This window comes from Paramormyrops kingsleyae, chromosome 8, assembly GCF_048594095.1.
Source record: "Paramormyrops kingsleyae isolate MSU_618 chromosome 8, PKINGS_0.4, whole genome shotgun sequence".
Classification (NCBI taxonomy): domain Eukaryota; kingdom Metazoa; phylum Chordata; class Actinopteri; order Osteoglossiformes; family Mormyridae; genus Paramormyrops; species Paramormyrops kingsleyae.
In genome coordinates, this window is record NC_132804.1 from 35,584,676 (window position 1) to 35,603,066 (window position 18,391).

General features: G+C 39.3%; 1 long non-coding RNA gene across 1 annotated transcript; it reads right to left on the minus strand.

Annotated features, from left to right (window-relative positions):
• Positions 1-3,987: 3,987 nt before the first annotated feature.
• Positions 3,988-5,781, minus strand: LOC140592331 (uncharacterized). Its single transcript, XR_011992701.1, has 2 exons — positions 5,340-5,781; positions 3,988-4,821 (listed from the first exon to the last, which is right to left on the minus strand). It is a non-coding gene; the product is annotated as an uncharacterized lncRNA (long non-coding RNA).
• Positions 5,782-18,391: the final 12,610 nt, after the last annotated feature.

The following is an 18,391-nucleotide window of genomic DNA, read 5'->3' on the forward strand; positions in this document are numbered from 1 at the left end:
CATGCTGTCACACCCGTTCTGCACTGGCCATCAGGTAAATGGATGGTTATAGGACATGCTGTCACACCTGTACTGCACTGGCCATCAGGTAAATGAGCTCGGTTTGTGATCTTGCTGTAAGCCAGTGGAAATTAGCTCTTAATCTTATTTAAACGTTGCTGGTGGCTCAATTATCATCATTGCTTTTTAAGTGTAGAGTTCAAGGTTTTGTTGAATAAAGTGTCTGGTTCCTGGGGCTGGATTTAGGTTGTTTGTGTTTTACTCAAGGGTTTTGGTCTGGGTTGCTACCGGTTTCATGGTCCTGGGGGTCACTCTCTTGTTTTCATGTCTATGGTTCTTGTTGACCGGCATCTTGTCTTGAGGTTCGAATCCTGGTCTTGTTCCTGGGTTAATGGTCCCATTCAGCCATAGTTCTGTGGCTGGGGTGCTGGGCTACTGCTGTCTTGTTTTTAAGTCAGTCGTGGTTGTTCTGTTTTTGTATTTCAGCCCCACGTCCTGGTTTCTGGCTCTTGGTTCCTGTTCCTGGTACCCCTGTCCTCTGCACTAGATTCTGCTCTTCTGTGCACCTCAGCCTGAAGCCCTCCATCCAGTCAGCAGCCTGTTGGTTACCTGTTTCCTGCGGTGAGCTGTCTTAAGGTCTCAGTGGCCACCAGTTAGGGAAACTGGCATTGTGGAGGGATGACCCAGTTTGGGGCGTGAGGGGGGGTGGGATCTGTCTTCGCCAATAAATGTATTTTATGGAGGAAAATTTTCATTGCGTTTAGCATTCGAAATTGGAAGTGAATTTTTGTTGGCTTCAGTGATCAGGCCAGCAGGAACTCCGAGATGCTGTAGGTTGTTTCAGGATAGAGAGAAGTGTTCAGAGACACTTTCAGGAGTTTCAAATTATGGACAGAGAGCTAAGTGACCAGTGACCTCAGATTATGGACAGTGAGGGACGTGTTCAGTGACTTCAGAATGTAGACAGAATGGTAAGTGTTCAGGGACCTCAGAATATAGATAGAAAGGTAGGTGTTTGGTGATTGTACAGTAGATTTTGAACAAAGAGAACTGCTCTGTGACTTTAAGTTATGAACAAAGAGGTGCATATTCAGTGACCTTAGGTTATGAACAGAGAGGTAAGTTTTCATCTCACAACTCAAAGTGCAGCAGCATGTTTGAAATTCGACCAGCCATAATGCCCTCATGTTACACCCGTCCTTGTCTTTCTTCATTGGCTCCCTACAGGTGCTCACATCAAGTTCAAGGCCTTGGTGCTGGTTTTCAGAGCCATTAATGGAACAGCACCCATCTCTATAAGCTGTATAACATATGCAAATAATGTACAGGTGAAAGAAAGTGTAGAAATAAGAAACAAGAATCTAAAAACAAAATAAAGTGAAATACTATAAATAAAAATATGATAGATAGATAGATAGATAGATAGATAGATAGACAAAAGTATTTAAAAAATGTCAATAAATAAGGAAAATAAAAATTAAATGATTATTGTGTCATGACTCTCACAAACAGCAGGGGAAGACATAGCTATATGGTCCAAGGCAGTGGTTCCCAAACTGGGGGGCCTCAGGGGCATGTGCCACCTTAAAATAATCTCTTCACAGGCTGGACGATTAAACAAATAAAGCAGCGCAACATTAAAGTAACTAACAATAAATAAACCACTAACTTACGTGTACTATTAGAGCATTTATGTAATTTATTTAAACTTTATTTTACCAGGTAAATTAACTTACAAACGTCATGTTCTTCAGCCAATAAGGGCAAAGCTGTGTCGTCACGGAGGCTGTTCCAGTTTGTTCAGCCGGCTGAGAGGTACTGTACGATCTGTCTTAAGTCGTCTTGCTCTTGCAAGGTTTTTGTACCATGTGACATGGTGACGCGTGACGACGTTTTGCAGCGCCGGTGTTGTGCCCTAATCTGCCTCCCTGCCACGGATTGCCTCCCCTGACATCATCGCTCCATTTAAAGGCAAAGTCGCTTCTCCAGTGCAGCAGAAGCGAACGCTCGCTGTAAATTCATTTTCTTGCCCTAAACCGACTGAATAAACTCAAATTAGTTGTTTATTATGCCATTTTAAAATCAAACCTTAAGTTATCATTCACAACCTCCTGTAATTGGTCACAAGTGTGACGGTAACTTTTTCATTAAGATGCTACAGTAATGCTTTTCTTCTCGACAATGCTCGTCTGTGCAAATAGTCTCTTTCAGTCGCAAGAAGGGACTGATTTAGTTGAAAGATATTTTTGACACTTTGTTGAATCCGTTCTGCTGAAAATTTTCTTCTATTCTGTCGTCATATAATATAATATGGCGTTTAACTTCATACTCAGCACTGTCATGCCTGGAAATGATCTAACATCGATCCACAGAACAAAAGTAATCAAAAGTCACCAAAATTTCACCACTCACTCTAAACCCCGTGTGTACATTACAGCTAACAAGTCGTATTGCAAATCCTCCATCCATAAGGAAAAGACTCTAGAGAGGGGTGCATTTTATAGCAGGCCACCTTGCCACAGAATGCCCCCCCTGTCTAACTCTGCCTGGGAAAATGTTACATGCACCAAACTTGCACCAGTTACTCATATGTATCCCTTATTTGTGCTGTATACATTTCTTTGGGCTGGGCCATAAGGAAAAGATTCTAGCTGGGGGGGCATTTTATAGCAGGCCACCCTGCCACAGAATGTCCCCCCTGTCTAACCCTGGCTAGGGAAATGCTACATGCACCAAACTTGCACCAGTTACTCATATTTGTCTCTTATTTGTGCTGTATAAATTACTTTGGGCTGGGCAATAAGGAAATTATTTTAGCTGGGGGGGCATTTTATAGCAAGCCACCTTGCCACAGAATTCCCCCCCTGTCTAACTCTGGCTGGGAAAATGCTACATGCACCAAACTTACACCAATTACTCATATTTATTCCTTATTTATACTATACAAATTACTTTGGCCTGGGATGTAAAGAAAGTTTCAACTCTGATTGGGACTGTAAGATATGCAAAAATTGGAAAAAAAAACAGAATTTCATAAACTTTCTCAATAACTGTTTTTAATCAATAAGAATACAATTAACAGTAATGACAAAGAAAGAAAGAAAGAAAGAAAGAAAGAAAGAAAATGAGACTGGATATAGCCACCACCCTCCTCCAGGAATCTGGTCTAAACATGTGGACATTGTTTACAGGAAGGGCTAGAGCCATCTCTATTTTCTGAGACGGCTAATGTCCTTCAACATCTGCTGGACGATGCTGAGGATGTTCTACGAGTCTGTGGTGGTCAGTGCTATCATGTATGCTGTTGTCTGCTGGGGCAGCAGCCTGAGGGTCATGGACATTAACAGACTCAACAAGATGGTAAATGGTAAATTAAGAAAGCCAGCCAAGTTGTGGTAGTGGAACTGGACTCTTTCAATAAGGTGTTGGAGAGGAGAACATTGTTCAAAAAAAGGACAATACTGGACTTTCCTTCACACCTGCTCCTCTATATGCTGAGCAGCCACAGGAGCTCGTTCAGCAACAGGCTAAAACTTCCATGCTGCACAACTGAGAGACACAGGAAACTGTTTAACTCACATATATGATCACTCAAACCACAAACCTAAGCACAATCATCTTAAATAACCATGTACACTGTGTATATGTTTGCTGTAACAACCCAGGTACTATGCAAATTATGTTTAATACACTCACCTAAAGGATTATTACACTCTAAAAACTGCTGGGTTAAAAACAACCCAATTTGGGTTATTTTGGTAACCCAGCGCTGGGTAAAAAAGGGACTAACCCAACGCTGGGTTATTTTGACCCAACAAGTTGGGTTACACATTTAACCCAGCATGCTGGGTTGTGATTTTTAACCCAACTATTAGTTAAAAATGACTACACTGCTGGGTTGAATGTAACCCAAAATGGGTCAGAAATTTAATGTAGAAACTTTGGTGATTAAAATTACTAAAATAAAAACAATTCTACAGCAATACATACTTCAGTAATGGAATTTTATTTATGACAAAACATGTAAAAAATGTGTCCATATGAATTTAAGACATTTTTCCCATCTCCACCTCAGCATTAAGACAATTTCTATTAAAATGTATCAAACTGTATCACAGAAACACTGTGACTGAAGTCAGTAACAATGCATCAGACTGAAGTCAGAAAAATTAACTTTAGAAAAACACAATTTGAAATATGAAAACTTTTCATAACATTTACATCATGCATAAACATTAATATATCCTGAGATATACAGGAATCATCAGTAAGAATCAATTGCAATGTAATTGCAGAGTAGAGGAAAAATAAAAGTATGTAGAAGTAATAATGAAAAAGCATCTAACTGACTGAAGTCAGAAAGATTAACTTTAAAATACAAATTTGTGCATAAACATTGACATATCCTGATATATATAAATCATCAACTGCAATGTAGAAAAAAAAAATATGTAGAAGTAATAATGAAACGGCATCAAACTGACTGAAAAAACAAACAAAAAAAAAACTTAAGAAAATACAAATTTAAGATTAGGAAAAAATAGGAAAACATTTTATAACTTTCCCATTAACAATTATGTGCAAACATCAATATATCCTGAGATATAAAGTGACTGAAGTCAAATTTACTTCCAAGAAAATATGTATTTAAAATATGAAAACATTTCAAACGTCCACTGCAGCAAGTAATGTACCTTGCTCAAATGCTGTGCCATTTATTATAGCAAAGGCTTGAAAGCAGTGGTTGTCTCCAAGCATGAGAACATAAGAAGATTCAATGGACTCTTCTGAACGAAGGTACTCAGCCATATTGGTCCCAATCTGAAAAAAGGAAAAATAAATAAAAAAGAAATGGTACAGATTCATTAAGAACTCAAAAATGTGTAAAAGTTAAATATCCTTAGAGCTACCTTCAGAACACCTAAAAAACCTTTAGGAGCATTAAATACCATAACACACCAAGCTATCAGCATTAGTTAACCACTGACCACGGCCTTAGCACTATGCTTAGAAAATGTCCGTCGAATATGCTTAGTTTCAAGCTTCCTTTAGCCTGAGCTGAGCTCAGACATTCCCGCCTGCATCAAACCATTTACAGGATTAAAGAAATTACATGTTCGTAGTAAATTAACATCGTTTGCTGTCGAATGTACAACTAAGTCAAACGAATTGAACGAAATGTACCTTACAAGCAGAGCGGGAAATTTATGTGGATGTGCTGACAAAATCAAATTAGTTAAGTAAACTCCGCTATATCAAAACCGTATCTAACACAGTAAATCATTAATAATAAACAAAGTAGATTTAACATATACAAAAGTAATATTTAAAAATTTTACGTTATCCTTTCCAAGCTCCTTCCGATGACGATGTCACGCGCGCTTTCCCGTCCACTGAGCAAGAGATCGGCCGTCGCTTAGTCGTTAGGTAATCTCAGTTCAACTGACCGAAAGCCTAAAATTTGCGTGTATATATATTATACAGTAAACCAAATGTTTTATTTATTATGAACATTGTTAAATACACACTGAATAACTTACGTTTCAGACAGAATTTCACTGGCTTCCCTCTAAAGACGGCGCAAAACTCCGTCAACTCTCGCTGATGTCCCTGGATGTTGACGTGACGTGCGTGCTCTCTTTCACGTCCGCGTTCCCAACCCAGCACTGCTGGGTTATAGATCAAGACCGATTTTCAACCCAAATTGGGTTAAATCAACCCAACTTTGTTACCCAGCAGTCTCAACCCAGCATTTGGGTTGAAAAAACAACCCAGCGTTTTTTAGAGTGTAGGAACACCATACTAATACGGTGTTTGACCCCCTTTCGCCTTCAGAACTGCCTTAATTCTACGTGGCATTGATTCAACAAGGTGCTGAAAGCATTCTTTAGAAATGTTGGCCCATATTGATAGGATAGCGTCTTGCAGTTGATGGAGATTTGTGGGATGCACATCCAGGGCACGAAGCTCCCGTTCCACCACATCCCAAAGATGCTCTATTGGGTTGAGATCTGGTGACTGTGGGGGCCATTTTAGTACAGTGAGCTCATTGTCATGTTCAAGAAACCAATTTGAAATGATTCGAGCTTTGTGACATGGTGCATTATCCTGCTGGAAGTAGCCATCAGAGGATGGGTACATGGTGGTCATAAAGGGATGGACATGGTCAGAAACAATGCTCAGGTAGGCCGTGGCATTTAAACGATGCCCAATTGGCACTAAGGGGCCTAAAGTGTGCCAAGAAAACATCCCCCACACCATTACACCACCACCACCAGCCTGCACAGTGGTAACAAGGCATGATGGATCCATGTTCTCATTCTGTTTACGCCAAATTCTGACTCTACCATTTGAATGTCTCAACAGAAATCGAGACTCATCAGACCAAGCAACATTTTTCCAGTCTTCAACTGTCCAATTTTGGTGAGCTTGTGCAAATTGTAGCCTCTTTTTCCTATTTGTAGTGGAGATGAGTGGTACCCGGTGGGGTCTTCTGCTGTTGTAGCCCATCCGCCTCAAGGTTGTGCGTGTTGTGGCTTCACAAATGCTTTGCTGCATACCTCGGTTGTAACAAGTGGTTATTTCAGTCAAAGTTGCTCTTCTGTCAGCTTGAATCAGTCGGCCCATTCTCCTCTGACCTCTAGCATCAACAAGGCATTTTCACCCACAGGACTGCCGCATACTGGATGTTTTTCCCTTTGCACACCATTCTTTGTAAACCCTAGAAATGGTTGTGCGTGAAAATCCCAGTAACTGAGCAGATTGTGAAATACTCAGACCGGCCCGTCTGGCAGCAACAACCATGCCACGCTCAAAATTGCTTAAATCACCTTTCTTTCCCATTCTGACATTCAGTTTGGAGTTCAGGAGATTGTCTTGACCAGGAACACACCCCTAAATGCATTGAAGCAATTGCCATGTGATTGGTTGATTAGATAATTGCATTAATGAGAAATTGAACAGGTGTTCCTAATAATCCTTTAGGTGAGTGTATATGCCAATGTTAATATAATTGCTGCTATAGGTTTTATTTTTATTGGTTATTTTATTATTTTAATTTTATTTAATTTTATTACTTTATTGTTCTATAGTTCTATCTAAATCTCTTCTATCGTCTGTACATAACTTTCTTAAATCTTTTATTTTCAGCAGGAGTTTGTGTCATGATCCGCTCCGTCCGCTCCTGATGTGTGCCACGCCCACCTCGTTACCTCGTGTTCAGCCCTGATTGTGATCACCTGAGTCCTGTTATGTCTAGCTTGTCTTTTGTATTTAGTCCTCGTCTGAGTCAGTCTTCCCCAGATCCATCATTGAATGTCATGTGGTTGTTGCCTGTTGTGCTTCCCCGGTCCTGTCACCCGAATAAATCCCCGTTATTTCGACTTCCTGGTTTGCTTGCCTGCTTCACCGCTCGCCTGCTTCCCGCGACGTGACAGTTTGTTTTTGTAATGTAAGAGAAAGTAGCAAGCCAATTCTGTAATTGATTCTTTTTTGATGGTCATAGATAATTCCTTTATGTTTAAATCAAAAGTGAATTAAAAAGAATGAATTAAAAAGAACTAACGTAATTAAATGTAGCATTTTAAGATCGTATGTAGAAATAATATTTAAGAAACATTTGTTAGTATTCAATGTTTATAAAATACTTCTAGGTTAATATTTAACCTCTTTTTGTTTTTGCAGACAATCTCAGCAGTGTGTGTTACTATTGTGGTAGTGAGGATGGAGACACACTATGGGTATTTTTAAATATAAAAATATATAAATTCAAGGGACGCTTGTTGCATGTCATCTCACCCCTCTTTCTTCCTACCATTTCCTGTCACTCTCCACTTTCCTTTGTGTAATAATGCAATTAAAACACACATAAATATGTATGCTTGTGTGTGTGTGTCACGTTTTGCGGGGCAAGCGATCCGGGAAGCAGGCGAGTGGAGCCGGGAATACGTGCAAAGGGAGTTTATTCCGGGGCAGACTGGCACAAACATCGAACATGACAGTACAATGACGGATCTGGGGAAGACTGACTGAGACTCGGACTAAATACAAAAGACTAGGCAAACGTAACAGGCAACAGGTGAGAACAATCAGGGATGAACACGAGGTAATGAGGTGGGCGTGGCACATCATCAACAACTTGTCAGAAAAACACTTATTTGTTTGTTTGGTTATTTTGCAGATTTACTGTGACATTTGTGAACGATGGTTCCACGTAAACTGTGTCCAGCATCCTTCGTTGGACAAGGACTACTTGTGCCCAGCATGCACATAAATATTAGGCAGCCACTAGGCAGTAGGGTGCAATGCATGCATCCCCCATGCATACTTTAATAATTATTGCACATAATGTTGTGTTAATTTAATTTGATTTAATTTAATTACATTTTCTGTTAATTTGTGTTAATTTACTGTAATAATTGCTCCACATAATTTTATTTATCACGAATGTCATATTTATTTATTTATTTGTCATTACTGTTCATTTTAATCTTATTGATTAAAAAACAGAGTTATTGAGAAAGTTTATGAAATTCTGTTTTTTTTTCTATTTTTTGATATCTTATATTCCCAATCAGAGTTGAACCCCCCCCCCCCCCCCCCAATCATTCTTTCTTTACATCCCAGTCCAAATTAATTCATACAGCATAAAAAAGGGATACATATGAGTAACTGGTTCAAGTTTGGTGCATGTAGCATTTCCCTAGCCAGAGTTAGACAGGGGGGGGCATTCTGTGTCAGGGTGGCCTGCTATAAAATGCCCCCCCAAGTTAGATTTTTTTCCTTATAGCCCAGCCCAAAGTAATTTATACAGCACAAATAGGGGACAAATAGCAGTAACTGGTGCAAATTTGGTGCATGTACCACTTCCCTAGCTAGAGTTAGACAGGGGGGGGGCATTCTCTGGCAGGGTGGCCTGCTATAAAATGCCCCCCCAGCTAGAATCTCAGCCTTATGGCCCAGTCCAAATTAATTTATACAGCACAAATAGGGGACAAATTGCAGTAACTGGTGCAAGTTTGGTGCATGTAAGATTCTCCCAGCCAGAGTTAGACAGGGGGGGTATTCTGTGGCAGGGTGGCCTGCTATAAAATGCCCCCCCAGCTAGAAGCTCAGCCTTATGGCCCAGTCCAAATTAATTTATACATCACAAATAGGGGACAAATTGCAGTAACTGGTGCAAATGTGGTGCATGTAGCATTCCCTAGCCAGAGTTAGACAGGGGGGGCATTCTGTGGCAGGGTGGCCTGCTATAAAATGCCCCCCCAGCTAGAATCTTTTCCTTATGGCCCAGTCCAAAGAAATGTATACAGCACAAAAAAGGGATACATATGAGTAACTGGTGCAAGTTTGGTGCATGTAGCATTTCCCTAGCCAGGGTTAGACAGGGGGGGCATTCTGTGGCAGGGTGGCCTGCTATAAAATGCCCCCCCAGCTAGAATCTTTTCCTTATGGACCAGCCCAAAGAAATTTAAACAGCACAAATAAGGGATACATATGAGTAACTGGTGCAAGTTTGGTGCATGTAGCATTTCCCTTGCCAGGGTTAGACAGGGGGGGCATTCTGTGGCAGGGTGGCCTGCTATAAAATGCCCCCCCAGCTAGAATCTTTTCCTTATGGCCCAGCCCAAAGTAATTTATGCAGCACAAATAGGGGACAAATAGCAGTAACTGGTGCAAATTTGGTGCATGTACCACTTCCCTAGCCAGAGTTAGATGGGGGGGCATTCTCTGGCAGGGTGGCCTGCTATAAAATGCCCCCCCAGCTAGAATCTCAGCCTTATGGCCCAGTCCAAATTAATTTATACAGCACAAATAGGGGACAAATTGCAGTAACTGGTGCAAGTTTGGTGCATGTAGGATTCTCCCAGCCAGAGTTAGACAGGGGGGGTATTCTGTGGCTGGGTGGCCTGCTATAAAATGCCCCCCCAGCTAGAAGCTCAGCCTTATGGCCCAATCCAAATTAATTTATACATCACAAATAGGGGACAAATTGCAGTAACTGGTGCAAATTTGGTGCATGTAGCATTCCCTAGCCAGAGTTAGACAGGGGGGGCATTCTGTGGCAGGGTGGCCTGCTATAAAATGCCCCCCCAGCTAGAATCTTTTCCTTATGGCCCAGCCCAAAGAAATGTATACAGCACAAAAAAGGGATACATATGAGTAACTGGTACAAGTTTGGTGCATGTAGCTTTTCCCTAGCCAGGGTTAGACAGGGGGGGCATTCTGTGGCAGGGTGGCCTGCTATAAAATGCCCCCCCAGCTAGAATCTTTTCCTTATGGCCCAGCCCAAAGAAATTTATACAGCACAAATAAGGGATACATATGAGTAACTGGTGCAAGTTTGGTGCATGTAGCATTTCCCTTGCCAGGGTTTGACAGGGGGGGCATTCTGTGGCAGGGTGGCCTGCTATAAAATGCCCCCCCAGCTAGAATCTTTTCCTTATGGCCCAGCCCAAAGTAATTTATGTAGCAGAAATAAGGGATATATATGAGTAACTGGTGCAAGTTTGGTGCATGTAGCATTTTCCCAGGCAGAGTTAGACAGGGGGGGCATTCTGTGGCAAGGTGGCCTGCTATAAAATGCACCCCTCTCTAGAGTCTTTTCCTTATGGATGGACGATTTGCAATACGACTTGTTAGCTGTAATGTACACAAGGGGTTTAGAGTGAGTGGTGAAATTTTGGTGACTTTTGATTACTTTTGTTCTGTGGATCGATCATTTCCAGGCGTGACGGTGCTGAGTATGAAGTTAAATGCCATATTATATTATACGACGACAGAATAGAAGAAAATTTTCAGCAGAATGGATTCAACAAAGTGTCAAAAATATTTTTCAACTAAATCAGTCCCTTCTTGCGACTGAAAGCGACTGTATCTGCACAGACGAGCATTGTCGAGAAGAAAAGCATTACTGTAGCGTCTTAACGAAAAAGTTACCGTCACATTTGTGACCAATTACAGGAGGTTGTGAATGATAACTTAAGGTTTGATTGCAAAATGGCATAATAAACAACTAATTTGAGTTTATTCAGTGGGTTTTAGGGCAAGAAAATGAATTTACAGTGAGCGTTCGCTTCTGCTGCGCTGCAGAAGCGACTTTGCCTTTAAATGGAGCGATGATGTCAGGGGAGGCAATCCGTGGCAGGGGGGCAGATTAGGGCACAACACCTGTTAAAAAATCTAACCATATCATGAAAAATGAGGTTTAAAATTTTCTACATGAAGTGCAGGGAGACTATCAATTAATGGGTATGATTTAGTGTTGTTTTGTGCTATAGTATAGGCTGAAACCTGCGGTTATCCTTAAAAACAAAATGCGGTAATCGTAAGACAAACTTCAATTTGTGTACGCCAATGAATATTAACAGGAATGTTAAATCTGTATTAGCATAATTTCAAACTTATGCTGGACTTTTATTTTTAATTGATTGCTCTTTCTTCTGTCACAGTGGTGAAATTGCACCATTTGTATTTTGTAATTGCATTTGTTTAGCTCAATTAGAAAAGGGAGTTGTATTTCAAATAAAGTTTGAATCTGAACCTGTGTAGTTTGAATGGGGGGCTCAATAATGTTCCTATCTATAAAAGGGGGGCCCTGCAGAGAAAGTTTTGGGACCACTGGTCCAAGGGAACACCCTCTGCAGCTTGTGACCCAAACAAGAAGTGCAGCCAGCCAAGGGACATCACAGTGTTCAGTATCGTAGTTGTATTGGCCCAGGTTATGAGCCTGTTAGTGAATATTGTAGAGGTGTTTACCCTTGGTTTTCCTTACTTTACATTAGATATAGTTTCTCAAAACTTCTAAGTTTTGGTGGGATCTGTCTGCCTTGTAGATATTTGGCTTTTTAAGGAACAAAAACTTAATTTCTTCAAAATAATCCATTTTTCCTTCATCAGTAGTTTCCTCAGTCACGGTCTTGGTCAGGTGACCCGTGCCAGTGATTCCTCAGTCACGGTCTTGGTCAGGTGACCTGTGCCAGTGATTCCGGCAGTAACAAACAGTGTTTAAGGCTCGGCCATTGAATGGAGCGTCTCTCCCAGCAGAATCAGAAGAGTGATTAAGAGGCAGGATGAAAAGGTCCCCCAGAGTCGGGCACTTGGCCCAAGTCCTATTGGCTGTAGTTAGAGTTGGAGTCAAGGATAAGTGTTCCTCCCACTGCTGCACAATGGATGTAAAGCATGAATATGGTAAAGTAGGCATGTCTGCAGGGGATTGTGGGAAAGAGGACCAAGATCAACGTCTATTTTAGGCTGAAAGCCTGCAGGTAAACCCACTCTGAGCAGGCTAGGTGTGCAGTGTAAATGACCGTGGTAATATACTCTATGCAGAACTGAGCTATGATCCACAGTATGGAAAATTCGTAAGTAAAGCCAGTAAACCCACTCTGAGCAGGCTAGGTGTGCAGTGTAAATGACCGTGGTAATATACTCTATGCAGAACTGAGCTATGATCCACAGTATGGAAAATTCGTAAGTAAAGCCAGTAAACCCACTCTGAGCAGGCTAGGTGTACAGTGTAAATGACCATGGTAATATACTCTATGGAGAACTGAGCTATGATTCACAGTATGGAAAATTCCTAAGTAAAGCCTATAAACCCACTCTGAGCAGGCAGGTGTGCAGTGTAAATAACCGTGGTAATATACTCTATGCAGAACTGAGCTATGATCCACAGTATGGAAAATTCCTAAGTAAAGCCAATAAACCCACTATGAGCAGGCTAGGTGTGCAGTGTAAATGACCGTGGTAATGTACTCTATGCAGAACACATAGACACACAGACAGCCACACAGACAGACACACACACACCCCTCACACACACAAGTTGGTCTTGAATGAATGGGGACCATCCATTCATTTCTATGGGAAAAACCCTAATCCCAATCACGACACCCTTAACCCCTACCCAGCCTTAACCTTAACCATAAGCAACCAACCAAAAAATACAAGACTTTTGGCACTTTTATTTTTTTGATTGCATTCACAGATTTTTATAAAATTGAGGTTATCCAAATGGGGACCGGTCAAAGCATATAATTATTTAACAAAAAACATTTTTACCCTATACAAACAGATTATAAAACAAATATCTAAATATTATTTCACATCGCACAAGTGTTTTTTATTATTAATTATTTATAATTAAAATTATGCTTTATTGTCATTCTGAAACATGTTGCACATGACAGGAACAAACTGAGGTACTCAGGTGCGATATTGGGCGTGAATAGAAATCAAATCTAAAATAATAATTCATTGAATAAAATTAAGGTAAGAATAAAGAATATGAATTAATTAGTAACACTACGATTAATAATAAGATTCGGAGACTCTGTGAATTGAAAGTGAGCAGCGCAGGTGTGAAAAAAGCTGTGACGTGCGGCTGCAGAATTACAGTAATAACATGCAGCACTGAAGGTAACGATTGCAGCAATGCAGCCTGACATGTAACACTGATTATTTACAGCAATGCTGTGCCACGGATGACAGGTCACTGAATTAACAGAAGTGCCAGAAGCCCGGACAAGTAATACGAGACGCCCTGTTAATGATTGTTTTACTGAGCCGCAGAGTTTATCAGTCTCACGGCCTCTGAGAAAAAGTTGTTTCTCAGTCTGCAGGTTCTGATCCTGATGCTGCGTAGCGTAACAAATATATTACATTACCATAGAAACGGCAATAAAAGCATGAATGTGACCGTAGGAAAACAATTTTTCCTCCTGACATCTCGTGGGCCAAAGTAAGTAGAGCAAATACGGGGAAATTTGAATGTTTTTAAATGGCAGTACTCAATTTTGGCCACCAGATGGCAGCATAAAAAGTGGAAAAAGCTATTTCTAGTGATGGCAAAACAAAGCTTTTCAAAGCACTGAAGCTTCCTATTCAAGTGTGTCGAAAAATGGTTCAGTACTCGAAGCCTTCCGAATTAGTGGCCATTAGTGACACCAAGTGGTCAAATAAAGAAATAACACTTAATTCTGAGTGAGTGCAGTGAATCTGAATATTTATAAATTGGCAAAAATTCTAATGGTCTGTAGTGCGTCATGAACATTAATGACCTGGTGAAATTGAATGTGACTTCTTGTGGACTGGGAAACCATTGACTTAACTGGGAAGGGGTGCTTGTGTAACGGAAGAGGGCCATTAGTCTACAGATTTTTATTCAGGAACAGTATTTGTTCAACAGTGCGGGGGCTAAGTTGGTTATGTTTTTTATTCACCATTTCTCCTACTTTGGAGAATACCCGCTCACATGGAACGGAGGACGCTGGAGTGCATAAAAACTGTACTGCAAGTTCGTATAAGTGTGGATACACAGCCTGGTGCATATCCCAGAACCTCAAAGGTTCTTCAGTATGTGGTATATTGGGGTCACTGAGGTTCGCGCCTCATTTTCACTTTTCTGAAGCAGTCACGTGGTTGAGCGCAGAACGAAGCTTCGGATCACCATGGTCACGTGTTCTGCTTCAGAACGCATTGTATCGTTTTTTTTGACACATGCCTCGGAGCTTCGGTGTCAAGCTTAACATCACTAGCTTCTGGACTGACACCTGTATATATTAGTTCATTGTCTGTAGATCTTTTTCCAAAGTTATAGAAGCAGGCTGTTGGTGGGTTACAGCTACCCCCACCCCACAGGAAAGACACAGCTTCTGTACTGACACCTGTATATATTGCAGTTCATTGTCTATAGTTCTTTACATATCTATACAAGATGCCTGTGTGTATACGGACCTGCCCTGTCTATAGTTATTTTTCCAAATAAGCAGGTAAATGGATGTTCATCTTTCATATTAAATGTAAAAAAAAAAACTTTTTTCCTTGTCTGGAAAATGTATTGTGTATAGTTCGATGTCTATAGTTCTCTACAAATCTATATAAATGCCCGTTGCTTTGGATAAAAGCGTCTGCTAAATGCATAAATGTAAATGTATGAGTGGTAACGCTACGTACGGGGCTTATCATGGAGATTGCCAGGGTCTTTTAGTTAACGTTGCTGCCCTTTTTTGTGGTGTTTGTATTTGCATTGTTCTGCATGTAGTAGGGGTGTAATTTTTTATTTCGAATGGAAAAAATACATATATGCGCATTACATTTTGAACATAAAAGTAGGCTATGTTAACAAAAACCGCTTCACTATCAATTTACTCGCGGCTCAGTCGTAAATACATGTCTGACATTTATAAGGAACCAAGAAAATAAAAATCGCTTCTCAAATTTGCGAATTTATAGTTCTTTGATACTCTAAGCCACCTTGGCCCTGATAGACGTTCATTCATTTAAAAGGAGCTCTACCCCGTCTCAAGATGGCGGCTCTGTTGACGCATTCGCTCCCATAGACGGCTGTATTCAACGCGACATCTAGTGTTTATATCTATATGAGTCTATTTTTTTTTTATTTTATTTTTTTTTGAAATTTTTTTTTATTTGTACAAACCATTATAAACAACATTATACAACCAATTACATAACATATGCCAGAAAAATAATTTCTTCTTAATCAAAAAATTGTGAATTTCTGAAAAAGTCCATAGGTCTTTATTGCTTTCTTGTTGATAATGTTTTCCAAACTGGTGCAGTAGTCCTTAATTTCTTGAAGGAAGTGACTAAAGTTAGGCTTGGATCCTGACCATTTCTTCTTATGAATGTGAAATTTTCCCAGAATAATAAGGAGTTGTACAAGTAAAATGAAGTTATTATCATTAATTTCATTAGAATAATACATGCATATATCAAAATTATTTAACATGAAAATAATATTTGTTTTCCTTCTAATAAAATTTTCCATATCCACCCAGAAAATCCTCGTGAATGCACAATTACAGAACAGATGGATAATAGATTCTTTTTCCCCCGAACAAAAATCACAAGAGTAATCAATTTCCAAATTAAATCTCTCTAATACACTTTTAGCTGGATATATACCATGTAAAATTTTAAATGTAATCTCTTTTACTTTATTGTTTAGCCAGAACATATCACAGACACGCCAGGCTTTATTCCAATCTATCTCTCCAAAGACACTGGTCCACTTTACACACTTATGAGTAATTGTATCTCCTGTTATAATATTTCTTAGAAATTTATTCGTATAACTTTGTTTAAGAATATCTATGCCTCCTAAAAAAAAACTTTCTTTAACATACATTACCTCAAAAGAATTACTTCCACAAGATCTTACAAACTGTATAACTGGGTGAGGTATGGCTCTATATGAGTCTAACGCTGGGAAAGACACACGCAGGCGTGTCACTACCGAAAATGTTACACTTACCGAAAATGTAACTTCCGCTACTATGCATGCGTCCACGAAACCACATTTTCTGGCACTTCATTATAACGCATGCGTAATGTACACTTCCACAGGCCCAATACTGCGCATGTATTCACATTTTGCGGCAGACCGTGATTGTGTGATTCAGGGCGTGGGCGTCGTGTATCATCATTCATTGGTCACGTATTGTGAGATGGGTCATTGATGTTTATATTTGCAGTTCAGCCATCACTTTATTGTGGTATTTAAACCATATTGCTTTGCCGATTGTAATATTTGCATCTGTGTGCGCATTGCTTTTAGTGCCTGACAGTATCTTACTTAAAGTTTTTCCCAATGGTATTGCTGAATATATGCCTTTTCTTTAGAAAACGTAATAAAATTGGGGTGTATATCAATCTTGTGTACTCATATTGCTTATCAAGGGGCTGTGATATATGTACAGCATTTTCTAAAAAAAAAAATCACACCAAAATAATAGTTAAGAACTTTTATTTGCACAACATAAACAATGTCTATGTTGTGCGGTTTGGCCCAAGATAAAACAATCGGTCGTCTGTCAGAAACAAATATAAATTGCTTCATTTAGCACCACAAGACACAGCTGCCATAACTGACACGAGTGTGTGGTAATTACACTGATACAATTAAGAAAAGAAATGACTAAGGAGAAAAAAAGCAGGCTTAGTTTAAGTAACTTCACAGCACATCGAACTGGGAGTAGTACATAATCATAATGGTAACATTAAAGTAATGTCACCTTTGACTAAAATTGATGGCCATACCCTGTATTTTACGTCGCTCCTTCTGAAGCACATTGGGCATTAAAGGCCTATGCGAAATAAAATCTTTTAAAGTCGAAGGACTCCATCATTACCCGGTTAATTTTTTTATTTTTTTTATTATAACAATAATACAACAATGACAATAGCAACAACGACAATAATATCAACAACAACAAGAGGGGTACATCTACAATAATGATATAAAAGAGGAATCCAGTTCCGCAAATGCACTCATAGTTCTGGTTGCTTTCCGGCTTAAAAGTCCTTGTAATGTTCCAAAATAATGTTTCAAATCCATGGGAGATGTTGGGCATTCTCGATGACCATTTACATTTGTGAATATAGAATTTACCTAGTAATATTAAAAGATTTAACATGAAAATGTGACTCTTCTCGATATCTCTTTTATCATAATAAAAAATGACATCTCTTTTACTTATATTAATTTTTGATCCACTCAGTGTAGTAAATAAAGATTCAACATTAATCCAAAAAAAATTAACATATATACATTCAAAAAAAAGATGTAAAACAGATTCCACATACATTCCACAAAAAGAACAAAATTCAGAAAGATCAGCTTTATATCTCTTGAGAAATTGGTTAGTTGGATAGATGATGTGTATAATTTTAAAATATACTTCACTAACTTTGTTATTAACACAATATTTGTTGTTATACGTCCAAATCAATTTCCAGTCAATATTCTCAAATTGGCTATTCCAAAAGTATTTATGTCGAAATTTTGCAGGGCAATGAATCAAACATCTTAAAAATTTGTTATTACATTTTCTGTCTTTGATATCAATACCATTTAAACAAATTTCTTTACTCATTGAATACTTAAAGGAGTCACTAGAATCCTGCAAAAGTCTCACAAATCCTGCTGGTATTGCGTCAATTACAATACTAAATTCACGTGGAGGTATTGGAATACCAAATTTCTCTAAGAATTCAGAGTATGTAAACAAATATCCTTCTTTGTTTATCAATTGAGAGATCATTTGTATATCGTTTTTAACCCAGTTATCATAGAAAAATGATTTATTCTTATATTTAACATATTTGTTATTCCATATTAGCTGTTTATGAGGAGAAAAATTATGTTTATATATAAGAGTCCAAAATAATAGAGCCTGTCTATGAAAATTAGATAACTGAATGGGTTAACTGAAATCTTCTCTTTCCTCTCGCTGTCGACATTCTTATCAAAAATCAACAGACGATGAAATGTGACACGATGCCGTAAAAAATAGCACGCCTCCTTCCAGAAGTCGCAAGCGTGCGCATGCGTAGTAGCGGAAGTTACATTTTTGCATGAACCGGATCC